The 18,180-nt window shown below is 43.4% G+C and overlaps 1 protein-coding gene across 5 annotated transcripts in view; it reads left to right on the top strand.

Moving 5' to 3' along the window:
* The window catches only part of LOC120017611 (Golgi-specific brefeldin A-resistance guanine nucleotide exchange factor 1-like), an 80,342-nt gene that overhangs the window by 5,898 nt on the left and 56,264 nt on the right, over positions 1–18,180 (top strand). The gene's annotated exons all lie outside the window — the stretch shown is intronic.

Genomic DNA, 18,180 nt, shown 5'->3' with positions numbered 1-18,180 from the left:
TCTTGGGCCACAGTTTGTGCCCTGTCCCATGAGACTCATCTCTTCCAGTTCAGCCACCCCTGTCCATCGCCACATTATATATGGCCTACCTCGCTTATGCTTTCCCGTAGGTGTCCATTCGACGTGGACATTTTCTTGAGGCATCCTCCGCAGTGCACGTATCTGTGCCATCGAATCCTGCCCGTCTTGATCTATACTATGCTGGTGGAATAAACCTTTTATAGGCCTACTGAGTTTGCGAAACTATCCTCCATGTTGGCAACACGTTCCATGATGTCACTTTGCATTCTTTGCAGAATGGTTGCCAACATGATGCATATGACAATTTTAAATTTCATATAGTTTGCTGAGCAAAAGAGGTTTAGTTGTTTCACATACACTAGGTTGGTTAGTCTACCTAGTCTCCTACAGTGCCATACAGTGGCTTCAGAAAGTATCCATACCCCTTGACTTATTCCACATGTTATTGTTAAAGCCTGATTTCAAAATCGGTTAAATAGTTTTTCTCACCCATCTACACACAATACCCCATAATGGCAAAGTGAAAACATGTTTGTTTTTTGTGTGCAATTTTGTTGCAAATAAAATATCTAATTTACGTAAGTATTCACACCCCTGAGTCAATACATGTTAGAATCACCTTTGGCAGTGATTACAGCTGTGAGTCTTTCTGGGTAAGTCTCTAAGAGCTTTGCACACCTGAATTGTACAATATTTTCACATTATTCTTTTGCTGTTGATCATTGCTAGCCATTTTCAAGGCTTGACATAGATTTTCAAGCTGATTTAAGTCAAAACTGTGACTAGGCCACTCAGGAGCATTTCAATTTCGTCTTGGTAAGCATCTCCAGTGTATTTTTGGTCTTGTGTTTTAGGTTATTTTCCTGTTGAAAGGTGAATTTGTCAAGTTTTCCTCTAGGATTTTGCCTGGTCTTGGCTCAATTCTGTTTCCTAAAAAAAACGTCCTTGCAGATGACAAGCATACCCATAACATGATGCAGCCACCACCATACTTGAAAATATGAAGAGTGGTACACAGTTTGTGTTGTTGGATTTGCCCCAAACATAAAGCTTTGTATTCAGGACACAAAGTTATTTTCTTTGACACATTTTATGCAGTTTTACTTTAGTGCCTTATTACAAACAGGGTGCATGTTTTGGAGTTTTTTAATTATGTACAGGCTTCCTTCTTTTCACTGTCAATTAGGTTAGTATTGTGGAGTAACTATAATGGTGTTGATCCATCCTCAGTTTTCTCTTATCACAGCCATTAAACTCTGCAACAGTTTTAAAGTCATCATTGGCCTCATGGTGAAATCCCTGAGCTGTTTCCTTCCTCTCCGGTACTGAGTTGGGAAGGACTCCGGACGCCTGTATCTTTGTAGTGAGTGGGTGTATTGATACACCATCCAAAGTGTAATAACTTCACCATGCTCAAACTGACATTCAATGTCTGCTTATTTTTTTTACCCATCTACCTATAGGTGCCCTTTGCGAGGCTTTAGAAAACCTCCTTGGTCTTTGTGGTTGAATCTGTGTTTGAAATTCACTGTTTGACTGAGAGACCGTACAATTATCTGTATGTGTGGGGTACATAGATGAGGTAGTAATTCAAAATGTTGAATGTTAAACACTATTGCAAAAGTGAGTCCATGTAACTTATGTGACTTGTTAAGCACATTTTTACAACTGAACTTATATAGGCTTGCCATAAAAATTAAATACGGAGGGCATGGGTTAAATGCGGAAGACACAATTCAGTTGAAGTTATTTAGGCTTGCCATGATGAAGGGGTTGTATATTTATTGACTCAAGAAGAAATTTCAGCTTTTCATTTTTTATTAACTGAAAAAAAAATGTAAAAACATAATTCCACTTTGACATTATTAGGGTATTGTGTGTAGGTCAGTGACACAATCTAAATGTAATCAATTGAAAATATAGGCTGTAACACAACAAAATGTGGAACAAGTCAAGGGCTGTGAATACTTTGAAGACAGTGTGTGGTTTCATAGCAGATTTACTGTATGCTAACTTCATCCGATTTGTTTTCTGGTTAGAATCTTTACTTTTCACTTATTTTGCCTACTAAGTTATTGTAGTGTAAATTCACATCAACTTCAAGTGTTGATCTGCTTATTTATCAAAAAAGCAAGTGAGTTTTGAACCCTTATTTTCCAGGTAAGTTGAGTAGGAACATATTATAATTTTTATATTTGTTTTACAAATATGTTGGGAGAAGGATGCAAAATGTTGTATGAAGTCATCTTTTCGATGTTCCATTCTAGATGGTCTACAAGAGATTGTATCTTCACAGGTGTGTTTGTATTGCCCTTCTCATAGATATGGCTATGTGTTTAAGCAATCAGCTTAGACTGTGAGTGGTGCATGTATGGCTTGGCTCATATTCCTCATCTTGGGGCTATAGTTTGGAAATGCTAGACATACAGATTTTGGCTGTCCTGAGTTCACTTGTTTCCACCAGGGATGTGGTTTTCCCTACTTTACTGATCAGTCGGTCAGTAGAGTATGCGATGGCAAGTTGCTTTCAAGTTATTCAAACGTTTATGGTAACTAGTCTACGGCATCTCTATTAAACTGGTATCTCTAGTGCCATATAGGGTTCACATGCAACAACCCCATTAGAACCCCTGACCCCCATTCTGTCTCTATCAACATCTGTAATGATTGATCATTTGGAGTGGCTGTGTTGTGTGGATTTAATGGAGTGGTGCTAGCTGATGGTCTCCAGTGAGCCAACTCTGCGGTCAAGCCTTTGTGTCGTCATGCCTTTGCAATGGGAGTTCTGGCAGCTCCACAGCCCCAGCCGCAGCAGCAGCAGTAGCAGCTAGTGGAGAGACAGAACACATGGAGCCTGCGGCCACGGTCTCAGCCCCCTCCAGGCATAGCGCTTCCTCAAGGGAATGCCACTGCCTCGAGATGGACAGGCACGGCTGCGACAGAGGCCTGGGAGGAATCCGCCACGCTCCCCCCCCCCCCCCCCCCCCAAGAACACCAAAGGCCTTGTTAGTGTTCCACAGCTAGCATTGGCAAGTGTTGTTATATTATGTTCAGCTACTTTGATTCGTCAGAGGTAGCTGCTGTAGTCTCTTGGTTGCCAGTTAGATTAGTTTATAGATTAAGTTCAGCCCAAGTTGCCATTCTTAAAAAAATGTTGGGAAACTTCTGACAATGCTGGAATATTATTGTAATGGTTGAATATTCTTTTGTTATCCCATGTTGTGACTTCCGTTTGTGTTTGAGCAGACTGACTTAATTGTACAGCATTTGTTTTTCCATCTTGTTTTGTGGTTCTAATGTGGTTTGATATGACATTTCCAATGGACAAACAGTAGGGGGGTTAAGAGATGTTATTGCCTCCTTAACCCTCAATCTCGTGCGTATTTGGCTCTCTTACACGGTATGCACCTGTCCTAGTGCGAGAAAAGCACATCAAATAACCGGACCAAAGCCCAACTCTGTGTTTGACTGACTGATCAATGTGTTTTTGTTTCTGTGTGAATTCTTCTGGGTGGGCTGTGTAGTGGTGCTCTGAGGCTGCAGTGGTCCAGCTGTCTGCTTAATGAAAGCCCAGTAATTCCATTCACACTGTGTATCTTAGCTCCTCTAACAACAAAAGCAACCAGCGAAGGAAATGTGGATTAGTCCCGAAAGGTTTCTCAGCCACTTTCTCCCCGTTAAAGGTTCTGTTCTCCTTCCTCTATTCTGCCAGCGTGATTGGCAGGGCCATGTGCCATGGCACAGTGCAGCTGGAAGTATATCATCTGCAATTTTAGTTGGGTAAATATAGCAGGGAGTCTTGTCAAGCAGAGAGATAAATTGTTCTGGGAAAGGAAGTGTTGTCTCTCTTTCTGGAAGAAAAAAAAGTTTCCTACAACTTCTGGAAGGAGGGTTTCTCTTTATTTCAAACAAAGAGAACAGTTATGGAGCCTGGGCCAGTGGTGAAGCATTTGCCATGCCTCCACCCCACCTCACCCCACCTTCTCACACCACCCCTCTCTTCCCTAGGGGAGGTAGGCCCAATATCTCCTCTTTGGATGGGATGTTTTGGATTGTTCCAAATGCTTAATCTTCCATCACTAAGCTCATTCAACCCATATAATTTAGTGCTTTCCACAGATTTAGGATCTGCATCTGCGTCTTTAGACTTGAACTGCTTGTTTGCAAACAATGAAAGGGTAGACTTTCCCTCTTTGTCTCATAGGATATGTCTTCTAAACATGAATGAAACACAGCATGACTTGTTGAATCTACAGTTTCGAGGAGGGGAATTATTTGTACTTGAGTATCTCAATAAGGAGTCTTTATTTAGCCAAACTTTCCCTGCTTACTATTCAAAATGTCATTCATTTTATATATATATATATGTGTATATGTATGTATGTATATATGTATATATGTATGTATGCATATGTGTGTAAAGCCAGCGGATTCAGTCAACTGTCTGTACCGCAACAAAATACCATTTTGTGTTGTCATTGACTATCATTGACTGTTTTGGGTATGACATAAAATGTCTCCAGCGGTCATTGTAGATCATATTTACATGTTAAATTGGAATGTTCTATATTCACTCCAAGCCTGGTTTGGGCTCTTGTCTGCCTTAACGCCTATGAGATGTAGCTATGGTTTGTTTGCCAGTGCTGTCCAGTGATGACAAGGATAACCATGAGGACTTGTGTTGGGTAATCCCGGCACTACACTGGATTTACAAGCAACTAATAGTGACAAATTGGCACTGTGACATATTTGGTAATGCCTATTAAGATGAGCTGTCCATATTTTCTAATTGAAGCCATGTTTTACAACATCCAAAAAGGCAAAAGCATTGTTTTGATGTGTAGATTGAATCGGATCTCTCCCGTGACATTGGCAGGGAAGGGTTCTATAAAGGATCCGTGTTTAACATCAAACAGACAAATCCGTCTCAATCCCCCGTTGAATAATTCTGTGGATTTATATTGGTTGTACAGTGGTCGACTATACCTCTGAGCGCTAGGAAAGAAGAGAGCAGGGTGAACACATTCATTCACACGGTTTTCTTCTCCCCCTCGTCCATCTTATTTTCTAGATTTTGTTATGCACAAGTCATTCCCAGCCTCAGCTTTCTAAATCTTTAAATCTTTTTTTCTTCATCTCCCTTTTCCTTTCCAGCGAAGGTCAGATTTTTGACAAGTCTTCAGAGAAAGCAGTCGGTCTAAATCTCATTTTTATTCATACAAATACAGGTTTAGAGATTTCAACACCCACAAGATCCAAAGCCAGACCGGCCTTTGACTGACAGCTCTTTCCCTTTTTTCCAAACACTAACGAAATTCACAGGCACACCTCTAATGGACTGGAATCACCAGAAAGGCACCAGTGGTTGATAGTGGAAGCGTAGAGTGAATGCCGTAGCGATGATTTGATCACTCGCAGACTGACCTTTTCAGTAATTACCTCACTGTCCCATGAGCAAAGGACAATGCAGAGACAATTTTGCTAGGAGTGGTAAGATTAGGAAAGGGAGCACATTTTAATTGTTATTTTAGTCTAAAACACATTATGTTCATGATTTCATCCCTTTTAATGGTAATTGAAGTGTATACTGATATTTATTTAAAATATATGTTTTTAGTGTCTTAAGCTACTATCCGGGTCCGCAGGTTAGTTGTTTTATAAGGCTATTTTATTCCTATAGTTCATTATTGAAGGATTAACAGTCATGTATGTGTTTTACTTTATCCATGAAATGCATATGATCCCACACATGTACCTCAATCAGTGTTTCCCTTCGTTTTTTGTTGTTGTTGCAGCAGTGTCAACGGGTTGCGCGTGCGGAGTTAGGCGCACCTTAAATTGGTCCGGAATTGGCGGCAGAGAGAAAAATGTGCTGTTTGTCAGCTAATTTCCTTTTTATTTTATGCATTTTCCTATGGAGCTGAGAGAATGTTGCAGTGTGAAAGTACATTTCCTGCAATTCTACACATTTTGACATGGCCAATTCTGTGTTCTTATGCTCAAACATTATAACAAATCAGGGCCCGTGGGCATTCCAAGGTGGCTTAGCAGTTCAGACGTCTTTTTCCGTATTGTCGTGTCGTGTCCTGTATATATATATATTTACACCTTTTCTTCACATATCTTTAATTTATTTTATTATCCAAGAACTCAACTACAAAAGCTTTCCTGCAAAAGCTTTCCTGCAACCCGCTTCACCAATTACAATAAGTATTATTTACCTCAATCTGAAAATCCATCGTGGAAGACAGCCAGGGGCTAATTCAGAAGCTAGCCTGAAAGCTAACCAGAAGCTACTCCGATAGCTAGCCAGAAGCTAATCTGTAGCTGCCCCGAAATTAGCCGGTTTGCTGGCTAGCGTTGGTGTTTCAGCTGCCCACGTTTTGCGGTCATCAGCTATTCCTTTAGCTCGATAATCTACCGGCACTTTTGTGCAACGCGACTCGGACCGGAGCATTCCGGGACTTTTTTTTTTTTTTTTTTTTTTCTCTCTCAGTTTCCCCGGATTCCAACCGCAGGCTCTGGACACTTGCACCTTGATTTCGCAGCTAGCTAGCTGCATACCGTGTGACTATTGGCTTACGTCGACCCCGGAGCAAACTCAAATCATGCTGGAGCTAGCCAGCTGAGGAGTTCCATCACCATCCGGACCCGTTTCTTTTGTTGCTGCTGCAGATACGGAACCCCACCGGGCCTTCACGACTGACTGCCGACGTTATTCTGCCCGAGGGATTTATCCAACCGGCACCTCCGTCCCGACGTTACCTGAACGCTCATCTGAGGCCCGCTAATCGTTAGCTGTCTTATCGGCTGCTATCTGAACAAAACCCCACTACACGGAACCTACCGACGGAAACGCACGAGGTATCTACAAACAGACCTCCATCCTATGCTGCTACCGATAGCCATATACCCGGCCAGCTGTCTGGATCGCCACGACCCCAACCAACCTCTACTCACTGGACCCTTATTGATCACTCGATTAAGCATGCCTCTCCTTAATGTAAATATGCCTTGTCCATTGCTGTTCTGGTTAGTGTTTATTGGCTTATTTCACTGTAGAGATTCTAGCCCTGCTCTCTATACCATATCCAACCTCTCAGTTCCACCACCCACATATGCGATGACATCACCTGGTTTCAATGATGTTTCTAGAGACAAGATCTCTCTCATCATCACTCAATACCTAGGTTTACCTCCACTGTATTCACATCCTACCATACCTTTGTCTGTACATTATTCCTTTAAACTATTTTATCGCCCCCAGAAACTTCCTTTTACTCTCTGCTCTAGTAGCTCTAGGCGACCAATTCTCATAGCTTTTAGCCGTACCCTTATCCTACCTCTCCTCTGTTCCTCTGGTGATGTAGAGGTGAATCCAGGCCCTGCAGTACCTGGCTCCACTCCTATTCCCCAGGCGCTCTCTTTTGATGACTTCTGTAACCGTAATAGCCTTGGCTTCATGCATGTTAACATTAGAAGCCTCCTCCCTAAGTTTGTTTTGTTCACTGCTTTAGCACACTCTACCAACCCGGATGTTTTAGCCGTGTCTGAATCCTGGCTTAGAAAGACCACCAAAAATTCAGACATTTTTATCCCCAATTACAATATTTTCAGACAAGATAGAACGGCCAAAGGGGGCGGTGTTGCAATCTACTGCAAAGACTGCCTGCAGAGTTCTGTTATACTATCCAGGTCTGTTCCCAAACAATTTGAACTTCTACTTTTAAAAATCCACCTCTCTAAAAACAAGTCTCTCACCGTTGCCGCCTGCTATAGACCACCCTCTGCCCCCAGCTGTGCTCTGGACACTATATGTGAACTGATTGCCCCCCATCTATCTTCAGAGCTCGTGCTGCTAGGCGACCTAAATTTGAACATGCTCAACACCCCAGCCACCCTACAATCTAAGCTTGATGCCCTCAATCTCACACAAATTATCAATGAACCTACCAGGTACCACCCCAATTCCGTAAACACGGGTACCCTCATAGATATCATCCTAACAAACTTGCCCTCCAAATACACCTCTGCTGTTTTCAACCAAGATCTCAGCGATCACTGCCTCATTGCCTGCATCCGTAATGGGTCAGCGGTCAAACGACCTCCACTCATCACTGTCAAACGCTCCCTGAAACACTTCAGCGAGCAGGCCTTCCTAATCGACCTGGCCGGGGTATCCTGGAAGGATATTGATCTCATCCCGTCAGTAGAGGATGCCTGGTCATTTTTTAAAAATGCCTTCCTCACCATCTTGAATAAGCATGCCCCATTCAAGAAATTTAGAACCAGGAACAGATATAGCCCTTGGTTCTCTCCTGACCTGACTGCCCTTAACCAACAGAAAAACATCCTATGGCGTTCTGCATTAGCATCGAACAGCCCCCGTGATATGCAACTTTTCAGGGAAGCCAGAAACCAATATACACAGGCAGTTAGAACAGCCAAGGCTAGCTTTTTCAAGCAGAAATTTGCTTCCTGCAACACAAATTCAAAAAAGTTCTGGGACACCGTAAAGTCCATGGAGAATAAGAACACCTCCTCCCAGCTTCCAACCGCTCTGAAGATAGGAAACACTGTCACCACCGACAAATCCACTATAATTGAGAATTTCAATAAGCATTTTTCTACGGCTGGCCATGCTTTCCACCTGGCTACCCCTACCCCGGACAACAGCACTGCCCTCCCCTCTGCTACTCGCCCAAGCCTTCCCCATTTCTCTTTCTCCCAAATACAGTCAGCTGATGTTCTCAATGAGCTGCAAAATCTGGACCCTTACAAATCAGCCGGGCTAGATAATCTGGACCCTTTCTTTCTAAAACTATCTGCTGAAATTGTTGCCACCCCTATTACTAGCCTCTTCAACCTCTCTTTCGTGTCGTCTGAGATCCCCAAAGATTGGAAAGCAGCTGCGGTTATCCCCCTCTTCAAAGGGGGGGACACCCTTGACCCTAACTGCTACAGACCTATATCTATCCTACCCTGCCTTTCTAAGGTCTTCGAAAGCCAAGTCAACAAACAGATTACCGACCATTTCGAATCACACCACACCTTCTCCGCTATGCAATCTGGTTTCAGAGCTGGTCATGGGTGCACCTCAGCCACGCTCAAGGTCATAAACGATATCGTAACCGCCATCGATAGGAAACAATACTGTGCAGCCGTATTCATTGACCTGGCCAAGGCTTTTGACTCTGTCAATCACCACATCCTCATTGGCAGACTCGACAGCCTTGGTTTCTCTAATGATTGCCTCGCCTGGTTCACCAACTACTTCTCTGATAGAGTTCAGTGTGTCAAATCGGAGGGTCTGTTGTCCGGGCCTCTGGCAGTCTCTATGGGGGTGCCACAGGGTTCAATTCTTGGACCGACTCTGTTCTCTGTTTACATCAATGATGTCGCTCTTGCTGCTGGTGATTCTCTGATCCACCTCTACGCAGACGACACTATTCTGTATACTTCTGGCCCTTCTTTTGACACTGTGTTAACAACCCTCCAGGCGAGCTTCAATGCCATACAACTCTCCTTCCGTGGCCTCCAACTGCTCTTAAATACAAGTAAAACCAAATGCATGCTCTTCAACCGATCGCTGCCTGCTCCTGCCCGCCTGTCCAACATCACTACTTTGGACGGCTCTGACTTAGAATATGTGGACAACTACAAATACCTAGGTGTCTGGTTAGACTGTAAACTCTCCTTCCAGACCCACATCAAACATCTCCAATCCAAAGTCAAATCTAGAATTGGCTTCCTATTCCGCAACAAAGCATCCTTTACTCATGCTGCCAAACATACCCTTGTAAAACTGACCATCCTACCAATCCTCGACTTCGGTGATGTCATTTACAAAATAGCCTCCAAAACCCTACTCAATAAATTGGATGCAGTCTATCACAGTGCCATCCGTTTTGTCACCAAAGCCCCATATACTACCCACCACTGCGACCTGTACACTCTCGTTGGCTGGCCCTCGCTTCATACTCGTCGCCAAACCCACTGGTTCCAGGTCATCTACAAGACCCTGCTAGGTAAAGTCCCCCCTTATCTCAGCTCGCTGGTCACCATAGCAGCACCTACCTGTAGCACGCGCTCCAGCAGGTATATCTCTCTAGTCACCCCCAAAACCAATTCTTCCTTTGGACGCCTCTCCTTCCAGTTCTCTGCTGCCAATGACTGGAACGAACTACAAAAATCTCTGAAACTGGAAACACCTATCTCCCTCACTAGCTTTAAGCACCAGCTGTCAGAGCAGCTCATAGATTACTGCACCTGTACATAACCCATCTACAATTTAGCCCAAACAACTACCTCTTTACCTACTGTATTTATTTATTAATTTATTTTGCTCCTTTGCACCCCATTATTTCTGTCTCTACTTTGCACTTTCTTCCAATGCAAACCAACCATTCCAGTGTTTTTTTAAGTTTTTATTTTACTTGCTGTGTTGTACTCACTTCGCCTCCATGGCCTTTTTATATTTTTATTTATTTATACATATATCTGTTTGCCTTCACCTCCCTTATCTCACCTCACTTGCTCACATTGTATATAGACTTATTTTTTTTCACTGTATTATTGACTATATGTTTGTTTTTACTCCATGTGTAACTATGTGTTGTTGTATGTGTCGAACTGCTTTGCTTTATCTTGGCCAGGTCGCAATTGTAAATGAGAACGTGTTCTCAATTTGCCTACCTGGTTAAATAAAGGTTAAATAAAAAAATAAATAAATAAAAAATGTAGCCGGTGTGACCGGTCAGTAATCCAGCCATGCCAAAAATTCTCCTAAAGTCATGGTTCTTAGAATTTTTCCATTCTCCCTGAATGTCTAGATTTAGTTTTGGTGCTTGCTAGTTCTCAAAGATTATATTATTGAAAAATATTTAGGTCAATTGTCTTTTCTACAGACTTTGTCTTGTGTTACTCATTGGAAGTTTACTTAAAGCGTTTTTTTTATCCCAGCCCAGCGCTAAATGAATTTTCCTATTCATTTAGCACCGCTGTTAAATTCATACAGGGAAACACTCTTTGTACAGTCTCGTCCATCAATAAGTAGGAACAAACACACACTCACAGTTCAAGGTCAAGTGTGTTCGTGTGTGCCGTCTTGGCCACACAGCTGTGCTCAGGCAGCCGTGGCCAGGCCTCTGAGGACCGTAGCCTGTGCACGTGGGAACCGACTGTGCCCTTTAGGTCCTCTGCGCTCCTCCGCCACCTGATATCCGCACATATATCATACTCAATTGAACCGCCAGAATGCAGTTAGCAAATGCCAAGTAAGAAGAAGAGCCGTAATTCATATCGCTCAGTCACTTATGCAAATATGTTTACATATGAAAGCATTTTGCCTGGTGGAATTGCCCGTGTGAACTTCATTACATTTCCCCAGTACGCTGTGGGCTTACCACTGAGATTGTGATGAGAGAGGGTTTTATTCTCAGTCCCAGCTTTGAAGTTATTTTTATTGCTCAGTCAAAAAGACAATAATTACTAAGGATAGTGTTGTCAGAGCCATTAATACCCTGGTCATTTTCCTGACGTTTGATATTTTACCTATTTATAACACCCAATCCACTAGTCTTCTTGAGTGTAGGTATTTTAAAGACCGGTTGTGTGCTATTGAAATTAATTCTGTAAAGTGGCCTATATTTGCTTACTCCATCCCTTGAGAGCATGTGGATTCTCATTAACCCTTGTGCTATACCGGGGACTTAAAGGTAAGGGGAACATTTTACTCTTTGACTGTGAATGTCACAAGGAAACATTGTGTGGGCCCAGAGCTGAAGTACAGCAAGTGTTTGACCCTGTGAGGAATTTACAACTGCTGTCCCCTGAGGAGCGAGGCTTCCTTTCCATTGCGCCAAAAACTTGAGACCCTGGTTTCCATTACAGAGAGATGGTGTCCTGTCCGCTACTTCTCCCAACCTTTCATCTATCCCCGTCCATGGGAAAGGTGGGACGCTTAGCACCCTCGTAGGGTTAATGCCCCAGTCCAGGTGGGATGGGCATAGGGTTAAACTTTTTTAGGAACAGTACTCAAGCTTTCATTATTAGGTGCTTGGGGAAGTTTATCGGGTTCACTATGAAGCCAAAGGAATGGCAAAATGTTGGACAACTTTCACAATATGTCATAGGAAGTTGAAACCTTGAGGCGTCAATACAGTAGAAAAGTAATATGGGCCATTTTATGTTTAGACCCTGTAAGCAAGCTGACTATGACCAGCAGAGCAGTGTTTGTCGGGATGTGGTCCATTGTGGGTGCGTTAGGCCTTTTGGTCCATCGTCGTTAAAGCGCCCATCAAATGGCCATGATTAATCGGGGTCCTCTCCATAGACAGGCTGCCACCTAGTGCTGGTTAGTAGCTGTAAATCTGGCCAGTTAACAGTGCTCTAACCGGGGACTGACAGGCAGGGCTTAGGCAACTGTTGTCCTGTTTCAGAGCTTCAACAATGTGCTGAGTGGATGGAGAGTCCCACCAAAGGGCCATTAATCATATTGGCCTGGGACGGGGGTGCGCATCGGCTGGGGTGTATGGGTGAGGGTGGCGTGAAGGATCCGGATGTGCTGACAGGAACAGAGGGCAAGACGGGAGCAAAACAACAGACCCAAAAAAGAGGGAGACAGGAGTACTCTGTTTGGCCTTCTGCCAGCAAGGTTAAGCAAGAGGAGAGGAGTAGAGCCAGAGATCTGTATATAATGACGAGATGCTTGTCGCCGTCCTAAAAATGGATGTCGTTGTCCCAAAGGCGGGAAGGCCGGTGACAAGCTTGAGTCCAAAATAAGCCCATAGAAACGCTTTGGGCTTATTTTTGTCAGATTTTGGTGAGAGTGGAACCTCTCGCTTCACCTCTTCCTCTCTGGTAGAGCATTGCTTCCTGAAAGTTTGCATCAGAACACTTGTCATTGACTTGTCAAGTTCTCTGTGCTTCAAAATAACTCACTAAGGATGTGAATAACAAATATGTTCTTGTCATCGAATAGCCGACATCGATCAATAACTACCAATTTACCGTAGAACCTTTTTGGTGCGAGTAATCCAATCTTATGTAGCTCATTGAAGGGCAAAGGCAAGAAATGTACTTTGATGCACAGCTTTTGTTTTGAAAGGTGCAGTCTATGATAAGGAAACATGGCTGGCTAGTTACTTTTTGCCACCGGCATTAATGGTGACCTGAGACAAACATTGCTCTGGCTAGAAATAGATTTTCACCAAGATACCACTTCAGGCATTATGTCCTAAGAGGGACAAATAAGATGACATAATGGCAGTAGATATTCAGGTAAAGATAACATTAAGTGTCATGGGGTCTAGCCTACAGTTAATGTCTAAGCAAACCTATAGGGTCCTCTTAATTCCTCGAGGTTTAACCTATAGGGTGCTCTTAATTCCTCTAGGTTTAACCTATAGGGTGCTCTTAATTCATCTAGGTTTAACCTATAGGGTGCTCTTAATTCATCTAGGTTTAACCTATAGGGTGCTCTTAATTCCTCTAGGTTTAACCTATAGGGTGCTCTTAATTCCTCTAGGTTTAACCTATAGGGTGCTCTTAATTCCTCTAGGTTTAACCTATAGGGTGCTCTTAATTCCTCTAGGTTTAACCTATAGGGTGCTCTTAATTCCTCTAGGTTTAACCTATAGGGTCCTCTTAATTCCTCTAGGTTTAGCTGTGGCCCACGGAGTCTAGAGTCGATCAGTTTAATTCAGGTCTAGGCCTACCTAATGTGTGTTTGTCAGCCGTGAACCAATGCCGAGGATTTAGTGTTTTCCAGTCTGCTACCTGGATTGGGTTTTAATGTTCTGTTAAGCATATTCTTATGAAGTGGTAATTGGCTCGGTGTGGGGTAGATCTCCAACAGGACCTCCCCTGTCTTTGTTCAGCCTGGAGGTAATAGGTTTTAAGTTCAATGTTGCTTTAATGACGCCACACTGGGAGCTGAGAACATTATTAAAGCAGGGGGTATTAAGGTGGGGTTTGGGACATTTCAACACCTCTGCCTCCTGCACCCGTCCACACTGGAGGTCTGCTCTAAAAACAACCCGGGAGCGCATGTGGTGACACTTTGATGGGGCGGACAGCATTTTGCAGATTGACAATATGACCCGGTATTGACAATTTTTTGAGGTGCCAAGTGTTCGCTTTCAATGTGTAAGTGAGCGTGTCGCTATGTATAGTCCGACACAAGGCTGACACCGTTTTAGACGAGGCTCAGAATTGTGTTTGTGTGGCGGCGGTTTCTGCCCTGTGTATTGTTGGCGCCTCACGGACAGCATTTTTTAACCTTTTTAATTCGTCATTCTATAGCAGGTCACTTTCCAGCGTGATGTTATTTGCATTTCTGTTGGGTGGCTGGAATGACCCCTGGCTCATCACAATCCCAATAAATCTCAGGGGTGCCTGGCCAAACGGGATCTGTGCTCTAGTCTAGTTCACATACAGTGTGTTGAGACTTTCTCATGTATAGATTAATATGATAGGTCTATATAGTACGTCACCTCAATCTTCTAGATGAATATTTACCCCATGCAAATGCTGTGGATTATGTGGGCTAGATATTTTAGCTAGTTTCATTTAGCTTACAGCTTCTACATTTAGCTTATAGCTTCTGGCTGGTCTTGTCAGGGGGTTCTGTTGTGTGGACCGTACATAAATCATAGTACCTATTAGTGTTTTCCTCTTCATTCTGAGTAAGTCGGTCTGCTGTAGGGTATGCCTGGTTGTAAAACCTGTTTTGTCAGTCATAGCATGGACAAATATAGGGTCTCAACCCTGAACACCTTTGACAGAGAATGTGAAATATTGCATTCAATTGGTTAACGGTGGACACAAGGTTGTTTACTGGAAGGGTACATTTGGAAAGTCAGAAATAAAGCAGTGGACCACTGACTGTCAGTGGCCAGGATAATCTCCTCAGTAGGACAGCAAAGCTGGAGAAATCAAACTGCACACTCGACTAGCTGTGGAAGCGGCCCTGCTATTGGGTGTTGGGGGGGTTGGTGGAATGGGATTTTATTGTTGTAGAAAATAAGGGCCGATATTAGTATTGCGAGGAGGCAGTGTCTTGCTTGTGTGGCGCTCACATCTTAAGCCTTGGGCGTCCCAGTGCGAATCCCAGACTGCCTTGATGGACTGTGTTAATAAACCTCCCTGCAGACCTACACCCCCCTCACACACACATTCGCGCGCACACACATTCAGTCTCTCCACACACAGCTGCTTGTTATTTCATGCCCCATAATGGCCCTGTGACCACGGACATTCTAATACACATATCCAATTAGATAAGCATTGCTGTGTGCTTCAGCTTCCAACTGTGATTCTCACACATACATGCACACACATTGATACATAGAATTCACATTTTTAGTTTTTTCTCAGTCTTGCAAAATAAGACTGTAAATCAAGTTCACCCTCATTCCCAATCCCTGAATTATATTGTACTAATTTATAGGTACCATTTTTAAAGAACGTTTTATTCTAGGAACATTTTAACTTCCTGTATTGACGCTTTTGGAAAACCTAATGTAGTTCCCAGGAGAGACTGCATGTTGCTGTTGAGTCTTCAACGTTATGGCAACTTGTGTGTGATGGGGGAGGCTAAGATCATTGCCTTGTTCATTGAACATGCCAAGCCGATACTCGATTACACTTCAATGAAATCACCTGTCAAAACTCTTGAGTACATCCATTGGGTTGTCAACCCCCCCTCCTGTTTCGGCATGGAACAGAGGCACTGGCAAAAGGCAATAGCTTCCAAGTGGACGCCCCAAATAAAAAAATAAAAAAGACTGCCTATTTTTGGGCCGCAGCTGGGTTTTGAAGGGTGTGTGTGCTGTCAAGGTGACATGGGTCAACTTTCTTGTCGCGGGACGACTGGGGGGGAATGGCGGCGAGGAGGGGTGGAACAGGCTTGGGGAGGGGTGATTTAAACAACTGCCAGTGTTTCAGGGTTCATAAATATTGAATTGAATAAAGGTGGCATATGTGGCGAGCGTTTTAAACCTGTTGACGCGTCCTTCTAAAATAGAATGGGATCAGCACTGACGATTACACATTTTGACAAAAGCCGTCCTGCTGACAGGGGAGGGAGCCGGCCGGGCCTGGCGGCCCACGCAGCCGACGATGAGACATGCTAACAACCTGAGACAACAAGGAGGTGTTGATTGGTCTGAAAGCGAAATAGAACTGCTGATATACTGCCAGTCTACCCCTCCCTCTGGCTCCCATTGTTATGGCCATGGCGCTCCTCTGGCTGACTGATGTGACTGTGACATGGACACAAGGGACAAGGTGATCCTGGGTAATTCATGTATTGAATAAAGTCTCACCTTGCCGACAGACGCCCCCCTTTGCCCCACCCCTCATCTCTCTCGTAAATGGCTTTAGATTTTTTAGCTATTTCGGTCACTTTTTTTAGGTCATTTATTTATATATACGCACACACACTGAAGTTTGAGACATTTTAAAGTTAGAGGTGAGTTTTTCTTTAGAAACTGGACTTCCCGATTGAATGTAAAATATCGTGGCTGTATCGTTTTAGATTGTACAGTGACAAAACAAGGTGTCTTAGCCTCTTAAACACTCCAAGGTGTTGATGTAGTTCAGTGGTCAACAACTGGTCGATCACGATCGATTGGTTGATCTCCACGCCATTCCTAGTCGATCATCAAACATTTCTGTAAAAAACGATAAAGCCTTATTTAAAAGAAACATTTTATGCTGTTGGCAGTAGGGGCACTTGATTCAGCAGCCCTAGCACTGCAAAGTGTTCCCATTTTGAACCATTTAATGTGTCTGAAGGTAGAACTCAGTCTACCCGGCCGTCCCAGAAACCAAATCAAGTGCACCTATAGGCCTACCGCTGGCCAATCAGATAGCTCAGAGCTCCATGTCTGCACAGTTTCCTCGAGCCGTAGACTGTAAAAATAAGTCTTGAACACACATCAAAGTTGATACTGTAAGATTTTAAAATCGTGACTAGAAGCTCAACGAATACAGCAAAGAGCTGCTGTTTTTGAGAAAGTTCATGTTTGTTGTTATTCAGCACTGTCAACACTTTGTTAAACACATTTTTATAAGCCATAAAATGTGTCCTCCCTACTTCGTCATGCTACAACCAGCACTGCAGCTGCAATTAATGAGTATAGCAAAGTGTTCTGATAAGCTTGCAAAGTTATTATTGTCTTTTTTAATATTGAGAAATATTTCACGTTTTCTGGTCATGGGAGTAATATGAATTGGTGCTTGAGGCAGAAATAATGCAGTGCGACTTGAGTTTCGCCATCAGCCCGAAGACTGTCCCCTTTTCTCAGCGGAGGGAGGGAGAGCTCCCCTCACTGACCATCAGATGCAGGCCATCAGTAGTAGTAGTAATAATATTATGCTCACATTCAAGCATAGCCAATGCATGCAGTGATAAAATATTGGACCTATAGCCTTCTGCACAAACCTCATTGCTACAGGACTGTTTTTAATTTGTTAATGTTGCATAGGCTTACGTTTAAGTCGTCTTTAAAAAAAATCTGGACGGTAGTTCTCTGCGTGCATTTTTACTCAGTGATCTTGACTCAAGGTTGGTGACCACTGATCTAGTGAAAAGCAGCGTGAGATAAACATACCCAGATTTGTCTGTTTTAGTCTAATCTCTGTGTGAGAGGGATGTGGTGGCTCCAACTCTGTAGCCCCTCTCTTCAGTCAGAGTAGGGTTTGTACGCACAGGGCAGACTGCAGCCATTCCAGCTATGCACATAAACCCATGTTGGTTTTAAATAGTAAAAATGCTAAACTGGCAGTAGTGGAGCAGGTTATGAGGGGTGAAATGTGGTCCCTGAATTTACGACCTGGGAACACTTGCGGCGTAGTATTGCGTCTTGTTTTTGCGGTGTGTGTGCGAAGAGAAGGGGGTTGGTGCTGCTCTGTATCTCAGACACCGAGGTCAGGGGGGAACTGAACTTGTGAACCAGTGGGCAGCACTGTTACTGTTGAGACGAGTATTGATCAAACTAATCCAAGGCTCAAAGCACAGATTCCTCTGAACTTTAGGTTTGCTCTTTATTTGGACGCGCCACACGCTGACATTGCCTCCACTCTTTTCAAAGGAAAAGAAATGTCTAGAAAAAATAAATACAGATGGTGACTAATGTTTTGTTGGTAGGTATA

Source organism: Salvelinus namaycush, chromosome 22, assembly GCF_016432855.1.
Source record: "Salvelinus namaycush isolate Seneca chromosome 22, SaNama_1.0, whole genome shotgun sequence".
NCBI classification, from domain to species: Eukaryota; Metazoa; Chordata; class Actinopteri; order Salmoniformes; family Salmonidae; genus Salvelinus; species Salvelinus namaycush.
The sequence above is the reverse complement of the archived record's forward strand: the minus strand, read 5'-3'. Positions and strand labels throughout refer to the sequence as shown.